Here is a 16,180-nt window from a genome sequence, read left to right on the forward strand (position 1 = left end):
AATTAAAGACTTGACAGATATCAGAACTAGGAAATGCTTTTTAGTTAAAATCGGGATAGAAATTTCTGGGAGTTTGGGGGCCTCGAAAGAAGTAAAAGGTATTTGAAGTGTGTTGGCTACAATGTTGAATCAGGCTTCAGTGTTCTTATGTGAAACAAGATTGAGAGAATTGTGTATAAGTTCTGTGAGGTCAGGGACTAGGTCTGCCATATTATTACATTTTTAGTACTTTGCTCAGTGACTGGTACATAGTAAGCTCTCAATAAACATCTGGTGACTGAATGGATAAATGAATAAAAAAATGAATGCCTCTGAGATCTGTGGGTAGTTGGATCTTACTGGTAGATGAAAAAGACTTGAAATTCCATTAGAAATTAATTACTTTGGTTTAAATATTGCTTTTTTACCTCCCACACCTTCTTTGAAACACAAATACCCCTGAGCAAAGTGACATGCTAGTCCTCTGATGTTTTACTGTGAATGGGTTTATCAGATCATGATGCCATGTGACATTAATGAAAGGGAGGAGAAACTAAATGGAGGTAAATTGTTGCAGAAAGGGAGGCCAGAACACAGGAGACCAATTTGATGCAAGTAGTTTCCCTATGGCTGCTTTTGTAAGGAGAACCCTGCTCCAGCTGTTATAGTCATTCCCGGGAGCACCTGCAGCTTTTGGAAAGTAGCACAAATTAGGGGAAAGAGAAGAAAGGTAGTTGGAGAGTGGACTTTTTTATTCTGACCTAGTTTTCTATTAATAAAATGTATTTATTACTTACGCAACATTTTTCCCAGCAGGCAAATTATAACTAACAACATACAATTTTAAGCTAACATTCTTTTTGCTAAAGGCCTCAGTCATAACAGGTGCTATTAAGGGTAATAAGTACTTGACGAGGGAGAAAGAACAATTCTTTTATTGGAACATTTGTGGAAGGTCCAGTCAATGTAGTTAAGAATTATGTCAAGTACCTTATTTTTCTGCTCTCAGGGAAGACCACGATCTGTGAATGATTTTACGGTGCTTGGGTAATAATGAATTCTGGTAGATACAACTGAAACAGTCCTGTGGATGATTATGCCCTCGAAGGTAATGACACTGGGTTTAAGGAAAATGGATATTTACATGTAGGAATTGAAACAAACACTGAACGTTCAATCTGTGGCACTGTATGCTATTAAGTTACTGAAAAGAGAGAGAAACCCTGTACATTCTCAGCTCAGAAAAGAGCGCAAGGAAGAGGAGAGCTGGGAGATAGTACCAGATGGTCACCCTTCCTACGAGCAGTAGTGGTGCTTTGAAAGTCCTCTGGAAGAGCATCAACTCCAGTAAGCGCATTCCTTGGGCCACTGTTTTTTGCTTTCTTCCTGAGCCTGGGTGTCTGGGGTGCATGGAGTTGGAAGAGGGGCAGGGATGGGCTGCTGCTCAGATCTGCCACGTCTAGCATTTGCAGCCTAAAGAATATAGGACCATTGTAAGAGTCATTTATCGTAGGGGCACTTGATTGGTTTTAAAAATAGACACTATTTTATTTAGCTGTGAAAGCTCCCTTCTGGGCCCAAGGGCCGTACAGTCTTATTAGCAACCAATTTAAGTTCACATTGATACCAGGTTAGTATCACTCATTTCTTTAGCACATTGAGTGCCTACTATGTGCCTTATTCCACAGCTGGGTATGCTGTTGTGAAAAAAACCAACAGAGTTTCAGGATTCTCAGAGCTTATGTTTTAGTGGGGGTGATATACCATAAACAGTACATAAAGATAGAGAGGTTGCTTTTAAAAAAATAGTCTCTACCTTGGAGGATGTAATTAGACAGACTAATATATCAGCATATACTTAACAGATAATCTAGAAAGACAGTATCAGTAACTTAGAGGAGCTTTGTGGATCTCTAGTCAATGTCATTTACCCTGTTATGTGGTATGTTACAGTTGCATCTTTACACTTCAAGCCTACTTGGAAACTTTTTCTTGCTATTGCCCTACCCCTTTCTGATGATGTAATTACTTACCTTACTGGAGAAATTAACATTCTGATGAAATAGGTCACTGTCACATGGTGACTGTTGATTTGCATGCTGTTCTCCTACAGAAAGTAAGAGAACTGAACCAGTCCTCATTGTGACTTTCCATTCCCACTTTTCAGCTCTCAGATAACATCTTGAAAAGTGGCCTCTGGCCCGTCTTACCCCTCTTCCCCCAGTTGTTTTTTTGTCTCCTTGGTTTATCCCATAGTGTTTATAAACAAGAAGAGGAGGTAAGAAAAATATGTGAATAACCATGAAAACAAGGCAGAAGGTGTAAAATGCTACAAATAATTATAGTGTTAAGTAGATTTAGTAAAAAAGAAGTCACTTATCTTTTTTTATTTCATATTTTAAAAATATTGAATCCTTGGAAAAGATGAGGTCTTATACATCTATATCTATATCTATATCTATATCTATATCTATATCTATCTATATGTATCTTTGAATCATTGGACAAGAAAATAAAGGTCCTGAAATGTTAACAAGATTTATGAACACAGGAACAAGGTCTTATAGAGGCGATTGAAATATGTGACAAGCATTAGCATTTCAGAGTAGTGATGAGCTATTTGTATAGATTGATGTGGCTAAAAATTAGACAAGGCATATTAAAAGCTGAGATCATTCAGGCTTAGGAGCAGCTGAATATGAGCAATTATGAAGCAGTTAAGCCATTAAATAAAACTGAATATCTTGTGAACTGCCAGAGCAAAAAGGCACCTCCGTGTGACCGAGAGCTTTATCACCAACACTCTCGTCTCAAAAACATAAACATTAGGAAATGTTGGTGCCAAGGGCGATGGAGAGGTTCTTTGAAGGCAAATCATGTCACATGTTGCTCAGGACAGCAGTCTCATGCAGAGAAAACCATCTCTAACTGGGCATACCGATTGTGTGAGCAGAATGTGGGGATAAAGGGATTAAGGCCACCGTTTTGGTTTGGGGGCTGATACAGGGTCTGAATGATTCAGACCCTGTGATGAATGGTTCACCTGGTTTTCGTCATGCTCCTATAATTGTACATTCAGACTGGCTGCCTTCATCAGCTGATCCTTCTTGTGTGAAGGATTGTAAACATGGGTAATGCTGTCTATGTGAAGATGATTATTCTATTCCCGTTCTGCTCTGGTGTTAGGTGCTTTAACATGAGAGGGTTTCAAGAACACACTATGTGAGGGGAAATAATCCTTAAAACATCTGTTCTTTCTCCAGTCCCTGTGACTTGGCTATACCATTTGATAGTAAATAAGATTATTCTGTGAAGAATAAGCTGAGGCAGTTTCAGAATGGATCTGCCCCCATGCAGTAATGCTGTGTCTATATGCACAAGTCATTTGAATGGCTTAATTGGTTGTCAATAAAACATCTAATATTTATTAGGAATCTGCCATGTGTTAGGCATGGTGTAGGCACGTTTACATATTTATACAGGAGAAACAGGGCGTCGGAGTAGAAAGAGCACAATTAGAGCTTAAGTCTTGGCATAGCCTTTAACTAGCTGGGGCAACTAAACAAGTCATTTAAAACGCTCAAGGGCGCCTGGGTGGCTCCGTCAGTTAAGCATCTGACTTTGGCTCAGGTCATGATCTCCCAGTTCGTGGGTTTGAGACCCATGTCGGGCTCTGTGCTGACAACCCAGAGCCTGGAGCCTGTGTCAGATTCTGTGTCTCCCTCTCTGTCTGACCCTCTCCTGCTCACACTCTGTCTCTTTCTTTCTCAAAAATAAATAAAAACATTTAAAAAACTAAAACACTCAACAAATGTAGAAAAGGAAAGCAAAGTCTCTAGATCTGTATTTATTTTGCTGTTTAAAAGTATGTGTGTGTGTGTGTGTGTGTGTGTGTGTGTGTGTATGTGTGTGAGCATGTGCATCTGCGTCTGGAAGAGATTATCTTTCATATTCCCTCCAGCCCTAAAGTTCTATGGGCTGTGCATGTATACAGCTTTATTTATATTTTTGACCCTTCTGCTTTTTCTTGGAAAATATACTTTCCATTTGCTGTATTTTCTTTCTTCTACATCCAAGTCAGTCATCAAATTCCACTTTGACTCTTCTTTGAATTCTCTCTCAAATATCTTGCTTTCAACCATTCTGTATCAGGAAGCCCAGTGGTTAGAAAAGCAGTCTCTAGAGTAGAGTAGATGTAGGGTGCAATTCCTCCTTTACGGTTGGTAGCTGTGTGATCCTATGATCCTGTGATCTTTGCTATTTATTGAAAGTGTTTGAAATTCAGCTTCCTTATCTGTAAACAGGAATGGTGATTTCTAACTCTCAGGATTGCTGTGAATATTAAATGAAAGAGTGCATACAAAGTACTTAGCAAAGTGGTACAGAAAACTCAATGTTAGCTAGTCCTTATACTGCTACACTATTAGAAGTAGCAGTTGTGGAACTGATTTCCTACCATCGCCACCATTGTTTTCATCCTACCATCCTTTTTCATTAGACTGGTTTGCTACAACAGCCCTGTAGCTGATGTGCTAACACCATTCATAGAACATGTACTATGAGAAACAACTCTACAACAGGGTAGACTCTCTCTGTGTTTCATTTTGGAGAGTTTCTGTCATTTTAGATCCAGGTTTATTCATTTTATTCCTGTGGCGTCTAATTTTTTTTATTTGTTTATTTCACTCAGTGTATTTTTCATCTGATTGCATTTTTCATCTATAGAAATTTTAATTTTTTTGGAGCAAGTCTCCTTGACTTGCTCATGGTTTCCTCTACCTTAGTGGTGCTCAACCAGAGGTAATTTTGCCCTCGAGGACACAGATGAAAATGTCTGAAGATATTTTGCTTGTCACAGGGGAGCATGGGGAACGTTACTGGAATCTAGTGGGTAGAGGTCAGGCTGCTGCTAAACATCCTATAGTACACAGGACAGCTCCCTCAATGAAGAATTATCTGGCTCCAAATGGCAGGAGCACCAAAGCTGAGAGACACTGCTCTACCTTGGATAAATGGAATATAGTTGTGGTATTTGTTTTAATATTTTTGCCCACTTGTTCCATCATTTGTGTCATTTCTGAATCTGTTTCTAGTCATTGTTTTTCTCCTCATTATGCTTCTTTGCATGCTTGGTGATTTTTCATTGGATGCCAGTTACTGTGAATTTTATCTTGTTGGGTGCTGAATATATTTTGCATTCTTTTAAATATGCTTGAACTTTGTTCTGGACACATTTAAGTCACTTGGAAACAGTTTGATCTGGTAGGCCTGTTTTAAAAATTTGCTAAGTGGAGTAACCTTCCGTCTAGGAATAATTTTTTCTCACTACTGAGTCGATAGCCTTCTGAGTCCTCCACCTGATGCTCTGTGTGTTATGTTTTCTACTGTGGTGGGGGCAGGGGAGAAATGGAACTATTTTCAGATGTGTGTGAACTCTGTGGATTGCTTCTTTTCAGCCGTCTTTACCTGTCCTCAGTAATTTCCTCACACATACATGTCCTGGTCAGCTGTCAGGTGAGTACTCAGAGAAACCCTCTGTATATCTTTCGAACACGAGATTCCCCTCTCTGGTACGGCGTGCTGTGAATTCTACCTACTTGGCCTCCCTTCTTAGTCAGCTCTATCTTCTCAACTCAGGGAGAAAGCCAGGCTCTGTTTGGGTTTCCTGTCTCCATTATAGCCTAGATACTCTCTCAAGGCAGTAAAAGGGAGCAGTCGAGGTAAAACTCACCTGGTTTGTACTCTTTCACTCTGGCATCACTGACCTGTGCTTCCTATTGTCCAATGTCTGGAAACTAGTGCTTCATATGTTTGGTCTGTTTTGTAAAGTTACTTAAGGTGAGAGGGTAAATCTGGTCCCTGATACTCCATCAGGGTCAGAAGTAGAAGCTTGCAGTAGACTTTTAATAAAGGTACACAGACAGTGCTCTATATTATATTTAAAATAGAATCTCATTTTGTTTCCACAGCTGTGCTTCTAGAAACATATTCTATCTTCAGAATCAAACTGGCGTCAGTGCTGAGATCTAAGCCACAAGGTATGCGTTTAGCAGAATAACCTCTGAACTCTTCCATGTTGCTTCTCTTCTGCTCTCTCTCTCTCTGTATCTCTCTCCACGTGGTGTTCTTCTCTTGAGAATGTACTTCAGGGCTTCAGCTGTTCCATTTTAAACCTTTTACCCTCCTGTAACCTATTACTTGCTCAATTAATTTGGAACTTTTTTGGTTGCTCTTGGCCTTTTCTGCAGTCAGGTCCTAAAGTTTATGTACGGCTCAATAATTCATATGTCTGTTTGTTGGTTACAATGCAATTTAATGGTGTATTTATATTGCTGTATTTATTAGCTTTGAAATTCCTAACAGAGGTATCCATTTTCTGCCCTCAGGGCATGCTCACATTTTAATTACCACTCATGTATTAAAGAATATTTCTTTACATGTTTTCTAGTCACTTTTTTTTTTCTTAAAGACTTTCATTAAGATATGTTTATTGAAGAGGATGGGGGCTGGAAATATAATGAGAACTGGGGAATGAAAGCAAAATAAAATACAACTGAGTCCCAAGTTTCAGTGCTTGCCAGCTGTGCCATTACTATTTCTCTTGGTGGCAGGATATCTTCAGATTTTTCCAAAGCTAGGGAAATGTTAGCTCTTCATGGCTTGTGGTCACTAGCCTGGAAGTTACTAATCCTGATGCTGTTATACTGTAGCTTGAGTGAGCTTGATCTGGTTAGGGTCTTGTTATGCTACTCCACGTAGTATGATGCTTGACAATAAAGCCCAGGATTTAGGTTGAGTGGCTCATAAGATTAGAGATGGGAAATGTGGAGTCTTTCATCTTTTGGTTCTTAATTCAGAGCCAATCAAGAAGTCATTGGATTTAATGACCTCCAGTTAGAGGATTCTGTGAAATAAGCTGTTGCTGTCAATCCTATTTTTAATGGACAAGAATCCCCATAATTCAGTGCCACATGGTACCCTTTGTTCTATAGGGTTGATAAATGGGCTGTGAATTGATGGTTTCTGGAAACAATTTCTCCCTCCCTCCTCAGAGCTTAGGCAATTTGATAGGATAAACTATAGAAGTGTAACCAAACTTTATTACTGATCTAAATATGTTATTTGGAGTTGTTCCAGGATTTGGGGCTCATGTGGAGAATGGGGCCGCAGTAGGAAGCGAATACTATGCAAATCAAAGGAAGTTAGGATCCACCATTGACCTAATAGCTTAGGGAGCACTATGGAAAAGTGTCAGCAGTTTCCAAGCCAGGGAACCAACTCTTTATTCCAGGGTATAGAAGCTGTTTGAGCTGCCAGCTTGAGGCCAGGAGGTCAAGGCCAAAACACTGAATACGTACTTGAATAGCAGCCTGAAGATATTAGCAATAGAGAGGTTAAAACTGAGGCTCCCCCTCTTGACAGAAAGTCTCTTACATTTTTCCTTCCAGTGGGTGTAGATGAGCCAATTTAAGAGAATAGCATGTAGATTGAACAGTATGATGAAAAATGACAACAGGTTATGACAAATGGCAAGAGGTCCCAACATACTTGGATTTAAATCACTTGAATTCAACTCTATCCACTTGGTGGAAAAAAGAGAAGAAAAAAATAATTTAAATGGAGTGGATGATTCTGCTTGCCTTTTCATCCAATAAATGAGCAAGAGATAGATGTGAACCCAAGTTGTTTCCTGAGTTGGTCTCAGTCCTTATGTGCTTCTTACACTGAGTACTTCTATGCACAATGATTCAAATGTTTAAGGAGACTTAATTTTAACAACAACATGTCACTAAAAGCAAGCTAAGAACTTCACCTGGTGCTCGGTCAGAGAAGGAACTGGGAGAAGGGGTTATAAACCTTCCTAATAGATTTTTTCCCAATGGTAATTTTGATTCTGTGAGTTTTGCTTCTAGTGCTAATCCTAGAACCTGATTTCCACAAAAGATGCAACTACAATAGAATGGCATAATATCTGGCACATGGTTGGCACTCGACAAATATTGGTAAATTGAATGAATGTATGAATATTAGATATACTTATATGAGCAGAATGACAGGCAATCCTTTTCTAGAATATTTAATAGATCTGCTAGAAATGTCTCTGTGAATTGCCCTAGCTACCATACATATATGGGTCTCATCTGTATGTCTTTTAATCGATCAATAGATCAATTTATCTAAAATATAGGTAGCTACCACAACTCTTTAGTACTTTGAGTACTAAAGAATGATCTTGGTAAAATTTTAGTAAAATTTGAGTAGTAATACTGAGTGGTAAGTGTTATATTTTGTGACTTGCTCATCTTTGAGTTTAAAAAGAAATCTCTGTCATTAAAACAAAATAAATCAAAGAACGTTGTTGAAAACATATTGTAGAAATAGTCCATGTAGGCAGAAATTCACCTTGAGGTGAGTACTGGAACAAGGACCAACAATTGAATTGTAAGCCTTCCATTGGCCTTCCTAGCTGACTGACCATGGGTAAGCTGTAATCTTTCCATTCTCACTTTCCTTTTCTGTAAAATGAATGGGTTGGATCAGAACAAACTCTGAACTCTTTAGACTTTAAACATTCCATAATGAGTTTGAAAAAAAAATCTTTGAAAATACTTTAGCAGACGAAAAGATTAAGGGATTTTTATTAGACTGCTTTCCTTTTTCAGAGATCTCTAGCATTGTGATTTGGTATTTACAGAAGGGGCCAATCTTCAGAGCAAAGATTTCTACCTTAATACCTAATTTGCACCTCTTTAGAAACATTCAGAAATACTACTTGGAAGTCTCTTCTTAATTCTATAGTGGTTCTTAAATTTTATGATGCATAAATATTAGCTAGGAGGTTTGCTAAAAATGTGCATTCTGGGGTGAAGCCTAGAAATCTGAATATTTATGAACATCCTAATTCTGAGGTTATGGTCCCTGAGCTCATTTTAAGAAACACTGATTTAAGGTATAAATACAATTGTCTTTGGATAGGAAGGAGCTCAAGAAATAATCAAGTCTAATCTATCCTCAAAGATAGTTTATTCTCAAGGTCCACCATAGAAAGGTATTATACAAAGTTCTACTTTTATTTATTTATTTATTTATTTATTTATATTTTAGAGACAGAGTGTGGATGAGGGACGGGCAGAGAGGGAGATACAGATTCTGAAGCAGGCTCCATCTCTGAGCTGTCAGCACAGAAACCGAAATGGGGCTCAAACCCATGAGCTGTGAGATCAAGACCTGAGCCAAAGTCGGCTGCTAAACCACCTGAGCCACCCAGGCTCCCATACAAAGTCCTACTTTTAATTTATTCATATCTTTAAGAATTCCTTCTTTGTGTTGAACCTAAAACAATCCTGTTTCACTTTTATGGTTGCTTTTCTTTGTTGGCCCCAATACTTCTAGTAAAAATTCTTATGGGATCATGAAATCTTGGAATTGAAAGTGACACCAAGGGATGGTTTTATTTAAGTACTCTGATTTTTGGCTGGACTAGAGTAAAATAAATTTAAAAAAAAATCGTGAAATGATTAGAAGGCTAATATAAAAAGATTTGCTCAGTAAAAGACCCTAAGGGCATTTTGGAACACACAAAAAACTAGACAAAAATGAGGAAGCAATTAGAGACATTTCAAGACCCAGAGCATTCCCAGTTAACTATCCTTAGGGAGTCATCTTTAAACGTAAGCGACTGCCTGGCAGGTTGGTAGGTAAAAGGTGAGTAAGTAAAATCTGCCCTTAGGGATTTGTGGAAATGTAGATGGGCCACAGTTTGAGTAGAAGAAGGCAAGTGAAGAGAATAAGTCTTATGACTCTTACCCACTGATACTTGGTACCATTACGCCTCCAGTTAGCTAGTGCCTGGACTTTATAGATGGTGCCTAATGACCTAAGAATTGTTTTCAAAGTCAAGCAAGGCTCACAGCTCTGCCTTAGGGTATGGTGGAGGGTGGGAGGTGATGGTAGAGAAGATGAGTTTGTCAATACCTTTTGTCATAAGCATGTGTGGGCTTGAGCCTAAAAGTTGTGTTGTTTATTTTGGCTTCCTTGCCACCTTCCTGTAGTGAGAATGCTCTCCAGAGGTTTCATCATCTCTCAGAGGTTACTGAATGTCTGTTCTTTGTAGTATCAGAGGGGATGATTACAGGCAGCGACATTCTGGCTTTCACTCCTTTGCCCTTCTGACCCCAACAAATGTGTCCCATGGACAAGTCCATTTTTACTCTCTAGTCTGAACTTCATCTTTGATTTTGATTTGAACAACATCACATAATAGAAGAAAATGGAGTTGGAATTGAGAGCCATGCTTAAGGAAAATAACAGAAATTGATCAGATAAGGCTGGCCTAGGACGTCCAAAGTAAACTTCAGTTTTGCCAGAGTTTCAGGTTGGTGTTGTCAGAAAGCATTTACCACCTCCCTTGTTCCTTTTTTCCCCCACTAGTAAAGCAAAAATCACATTATTAATATTTTTTAATTGAAGCACAATTAAGAGAACTCTAAAAAGACACATTTTGCTGGTTTTTAAAATACTACATGTGAAGTCATTCAGTTTATTCTTTGTTCTATAGCTCTGAATTTATTCAGAATTTATTCTCTTGATAACTTGTTCAAATAATTTTAAAGTTTGGGTTGAATTCAAACAAATAACTTGAATAAATAATTTCCAACTGGATGGTTTCCCCCAATCCCTTTTTTTGAATGAAATAAAAATTGTCTCAATTGTAATAATAATGGTATAAAAAATAAATGGTATTTAATTCAAATTTATTTGATAATCAATACTAAGGAAAAGATCCTCTCCAAAGAAAAAATCAATAACCTCAAACTCAAGACATACTTTTCCAGAAATTTCTGAAGCCCGACTAGTTCATATGTTCCTTATCTCTGCTCCTACAGCTTCCCATGGATACCTTTGTCATAAATTTTACTAAAGTACTATAAGACAGTAGTACAGCAGGAAGGGCCAGTGTATAAGCTAAAACCTAAAGCCTGAAGTATAATCCAAACTCCAGCATTTACTATCTCTGTGATTTTAAAAAAGTTAATTAACTCCTTTAAACTCGGTTTCTTCATCTGTCAAATGAGGATATCACTAGTATTTACCTCATACTCCACACATGAGGATTAAATGAGAAAATCCATGTAAAGTGCTCAGAGCACTGCTTGGCATATATCAGATGCTCATTAAAAGTTAGCTAGCTATGATAATTGTCTGGTCCCTCCTCTATACTGTGAGCTCTCACAGAACACAATTTATATGTCAACATTCATGTTTATTCCTGAAGTTTGTGGCATATATTCTCTACTCCATAGATGCTGAATGGCAAGATGCTTTACTCTTGGTGACACTGTGGAATCCAGTTTGCAAATGGAATTAAACAAACACAAACCCTCAAAGCTAATATTGTGGAGTATCCACACAAGGAAGCCGCAGATACATTATCTCCAACATTACATTGTGTGCAGTAGGGACAACAATGGAGCTTTAACAACAAATCTGCAATGGTTCTCTACCTTCTCCAGTTTGTGCTAAATATACACAAAATTTTAATACTTAGGAGAAGATTTGCAATTCGCCAAGTCAACAGAAGACTGCAAAAAGATTATGGAATTTTGGTGCTAAGAGGGCTCTAATCCTCTCATTTCATTGATGTGACTTTGTGCCTACTGGTCCCTGTGGTTGATGCTAAGACACATAAGTAGTCATTAGAATGTCTGGAACCAATACCACGGACACCCGGTTTCTTGGAAAGGCTTTTGTGAGCAAACTTGCATAACTGAGGATAGTATGAGAATTTACTGGGTAATCTTAATGAACAACAACAAAAAAAGGGAGATGGGGTTATAAAAAAGCCTGCTAAAAAATCTTTGACTGAATACCCCAAGCAGCAAACTCTATCGCCAGCAAGGTGCTGGATTGCTGTGGTGTAGCAGAACAGTTTTGACTTTGAGGTAGAAGGATAGTGCTGCTTAGTGGTTTGGAGCCTTGGCCGTGGAGTCAGAAAAACCTGGGTTCTAACCCCAGCTCTGTCCTTTACTAGTTCTGGATCCCTGGAAACTTAAATTTTCTCTTTGTTATCTCAAGTGTATTTATTTATTTTTTAAAAGTTTATTTATTTATGAGAAATAGAGACAGCATGAGTGGGACAGGGGCAGAGAGAGAGACACACACACAGAATCCGAAGGAGGCTCCAGGCTCTGAGCTGTCAGCAGAGAGTTGGACATGGGGCTCAAGCCCACAAACCGTGAGATCATGACCTGAGCTGAAGTCGGAAGCTTAACCGACTGAGCCACCCAGGTGCCCCTGTTTTCTCAACTTTAAAATGCATACAATAGTACCTACTTCCTAGAATTATTTTGAGGATTCTCTGAGAAAATTTATATATTTAGTATATAATATTCAATAAGTGATATATGTAGCCTTTGAAACTTCATTAGATTCTCTGAGCCTCAGTTTTCATATCTGTACATTGGCATAATAACCTGTAATTTGCAAGACAATTGTAAGAATTAAACTTTCAACAAATGTTCTGTTGAAAATACCTACAATCTGGGTGTATTGGCTTCTTTCCTACTTTCTTCTGTCTCTTTGGGCTGTGTTTCCTCCTTCTTCTCTTCTCCTACCCAAGGATCAGGACCTTACATTATCTGCTGGTGGTCCAATGCTCCTTATTGATCTGACAGTTCAAACCTAACTTTCTTGTTAGTGCCCTGTGCTTCTGTTTTTATTCTTCTGGTCAAATACTCACAATTCTTTTAGTGTTCATCTTACATGAGTATCAGTAAGGAAAGCAATCTGATTAAAGCAATTCACAGTCTACGTGTAGATAACTGGTAAATTAACTCAGAGACATTTGTGTTTTACAGCTCATGCTAGGAGAAATATTCTTACCTTGAAAAAACACATACAATTTATTAAATCAAAGAAATCAGCAACAGCTGTGTGGAAGATAAAGAAGAAATAATTTGTGGAAGAAATATTTTGGGACAGTACACTTTCCTCCTCTGGCAACTTTCCCTTAATACATACAAAAGAAAGAAATGGGTCAGCATCCCCACTCCGGAATGGTTGCGTAAGCAAGAGGAGTCTTTTAAAGGTGAGAGTGGATGTAGGTATTTAGATTTGGGTCTCTCGTGGGCCTAAGTGTCTCCTGTTCATGTGCCTTCTCTAGAGATATAGTCTGTGAGATCTCATTTTTTTGAGACAGCCCCAAGTACCGAAAACATAGACTTTTTTTTTTTTTCCTTGAGAGCACAATGGAAGCCTCTATTTTTATCTTGGCTGGAAATGAAAGGGAATGCTTCCAAATGTTTCAAATCTTCAGATGTCTTTAGTTTGGATGGAATAATATGAAAGATGAAGGCTGGCGGGGATGTGATTGAAGTCTATAAAGTCACGAAGGGTCTGAGCAGGGTGAATACAGATTTGCTCACCAAATCTCTGAAAGCTAAAGCCAAGGGCAATGCCTTAAAGCTTAAAGAGTGAACTCTTTGCACTTAATTGCACCTTAACAAACATTCCTTTAGTTACAAAGAAAATAGAGTAGAATTCGAAGAGGCTGATGGGGAGTTTACCTCGAGAGGCGCTAACTGGACATGTGAGTAAACTCTGGGAGAGTTTAGGTTTATGTTCTGCATCGAATCTGCAGCTGAAAGGCTTGGATTAGAGAATACTTCAAGAGTCTCTGACATCCTGTGGCTTTGTATGTGATTAGTGAAAAAATTATGGGGTGCTTCTGGGTGCGTCCCTACCTTTCAGAGGCTGACATGGTATAAGAATATAAGTTCCTTAGTGTCAAAATTGGAGACTCCCTACTGGATCCAGAGTGTCTCACCTTTGCAGGTCCTCACTTCTCATGAGGTGAGTTTATCCAGGGGGAAAGTAATTTCTGAATTCTTAAACTAATTGTTGAATTCTTAATTGCCCACATTGTTATATGAAAAAGCAGAAGAGAATGTCCAAACCCTTGAGATTTATCAGATGCTCCTAATGAAATCATATTAGTATTAGCAACAAAACAGACACATTTAGTTAAGTTCCAATATATTTGTTTCTTGACCTGCCATGATTCTATGAGTTTTAAAAAACACAGTGCTCAACTCAAAATGGATTGTTCTCTTGTTATAGCAAATGTATATTGATTTGATTAAAAATGCATTAATTTCTTTACATTTCAATAACAGTGGATTTTTTTTTTCAGAAAGAAAGGGCTGGAAAATGTGTAGTCATGTAACCTGATAATCTCAGATAAGTGGTATTTAATATCACTCAACAGGAAATTTTTTCCCTTATACTTTTAAAGCAAAAATCTCCAATATTAAGTAATGTATGTAGTGCATATGAAACATTTAGAAGAAAAGAAACCTCTCTAATTTAACTCAAGGTCATATGAACATTGTCAGAGCAAAGAGGGAGCTGTGAAATTATCCAGGGAACTTGAAACAGTCTAGACAGTCAATCCAGATCATTTAAAAAGATATGTTAAAGATGCTCATAAGAATAAGAGAGTTCTGCTAATATGAAGACACAGTTTGGGGACAAATCAAGTTTTGTTCTGTTTAAGAACTGGAGGTCTTACTTGCAATTCATTTTATTAGAAACATATATGCTTAAAATAGTTCCAAAGATAGGAAATTATTTAATAAATTAATATGTTTTATTCGTTTATCATGCACACACATACAGCCATAGAAATAGCTTTAGAAATAACCTCAGGGTACTCTCATTAAATCTCCCATTGACTGTATTTAGGCAAGTCCTTTATTCTTTTTAAATTTTTTTCATTTGTAAAATGAAGACATGATAGCTGAAAAGGCAGAGAATAGATCATCTCCATGTATGGCTTAACATAAAATTGAATAAACTATGTCTATGTACCTTTACATCATACAGACATAACCACAATGTAAGTCTGCAACAGTTAGCTAATTATATAACTGGGGGAATAAATAGCAAATTAATAAATTATGCTTTTGTTTACTCTTCTGCAAAGGATAATTGCTCAGTAGCTCAAGCTTCCAATTAGTGGGAACTCATTCAATGATTGTGGAATTGAATTGATTGTGACCCATATCACATAAAAATGGGCTTGAATTCTAGCAGATATGCTTGAATTTCACAAATCTTGCATTCCACACTAGGGAAATCAGCCTCCAAAAGTATTTTCACTATTTTCATGGCTTGGATAAAGGTGGTAGGTTTCACTACCAAATAGCTATCTTTGAGAACAGAAATATAAACAAAATCACAGCTTGTATGTGAACTGATTCTCCTTTCCAATGCAGACTGAAGGCCAAATGTGTAAATATACGTTAGCAGTGCGAAGGCTCTCTTTCAGACAAACTGACATGCTAATTCTGCCAGGAGAATGTCACACACTTGCCTTTCTCTCCATTCTCAACATTGTCAACATTTTCATTGCTATCACCGCCCTGAAATTACTCCTGGATGACTTCTTTGCCCCCACCTGAACTGTTCAGTACAGTAGTCACTAGCCACTGTGGCTGTCGAGCCCTTGAAATGTAGCTAATTCAAATGGAGCTGTGCTTGACATGTAAAATACACAGCGGGGTTCAAAGACATAGTATAAAAAAAATAATGTAAAATAATGTATTAGTTTTTTTTTATGTTAATTACACATAGAAATGATAGTATATTGGATACACTGGATTAAGTAAAATATTTTAGCAAAATAAATTTCACCTCTACTTTTTAAAGTGTGGCTTTCAGAAGATGTAAAGTTACCTAAGTGGGCCCACATTAGTGGTTCATGTTTTATTTTTGTTGGATAGTGCTATTCTTAAGTATATGCTGAAAATGAATCGTTGCCACACACTCTTTCTCAGAAACTTTCAGTGGTATTTGAATCCATCCACATAACCTACATGTCCCTTTTAGCTTTCAAGGCCATCTCTAGTCTACACCTTTCCTATTTAACTCTTTTAGGAGGAAATTTCCTCTTCCCTCCTTGATCGTGTTGTTTGCTGTCCTTTTTCTCTCCTTCCCGGCTTGTGCCAAGACTCTGAACAGTTTCATTCATCTCACATTTACTGCTTTTACTGCTGGGCTCTGGGGCTACAGTCCCTCCCTCTTGGAAAATACAGTCTAGAGGAAGAAAGAAACAAGTAAACAGTAAATGGTAATATAGCTTATTTGTGCCACAGGGGGCGAGAACAGGGGGGAGGAGGGGACACAGATGGGTCCCAACTCA

At 38.0% G+C, this 16,180-nt stretch overlaps 1 long non-coding RNA gene across 1 annotated transcript in view; it reads left to right on the forward strand.

Moving 5' to 3' along the window:
• Positions 1 to 16,180, forward strand: part of LOC125911641 (uncharacterized) — a 79,157-nt gene that overhangs the window by 17,186 nt on the left and 45,791 nt on the right. The window contains exons 2-3 of the long non-coding RNA XR_007454394.1: positions 5,949 to 6,017; positions 12,837 to 13,066. This is a non-coding gene — a long non-coding RNA (uncharacterized LOC125911641). The remainder of the gene's footprint in view (positions 1 to 5,948; positions 6,018 to 12,836; positions 13,067 to 16,180) is intronic.

Source organism: Panthera uncia (assembly GCF_023721935.1).
Source record: "Panthera uncia isolate 11264 chromosome C1 unlocalized genomic scaffold, Puncia_PCG_1.0 HiC_scaffold_3, whole genome shotgun sequence".
In the NCBI taxonomy this organism is placed as follows: Eukaryota; Metazoa; Chordata; class Mammalia; order Carnivora; family Felidae; genus Panthera; species Panthera uncia.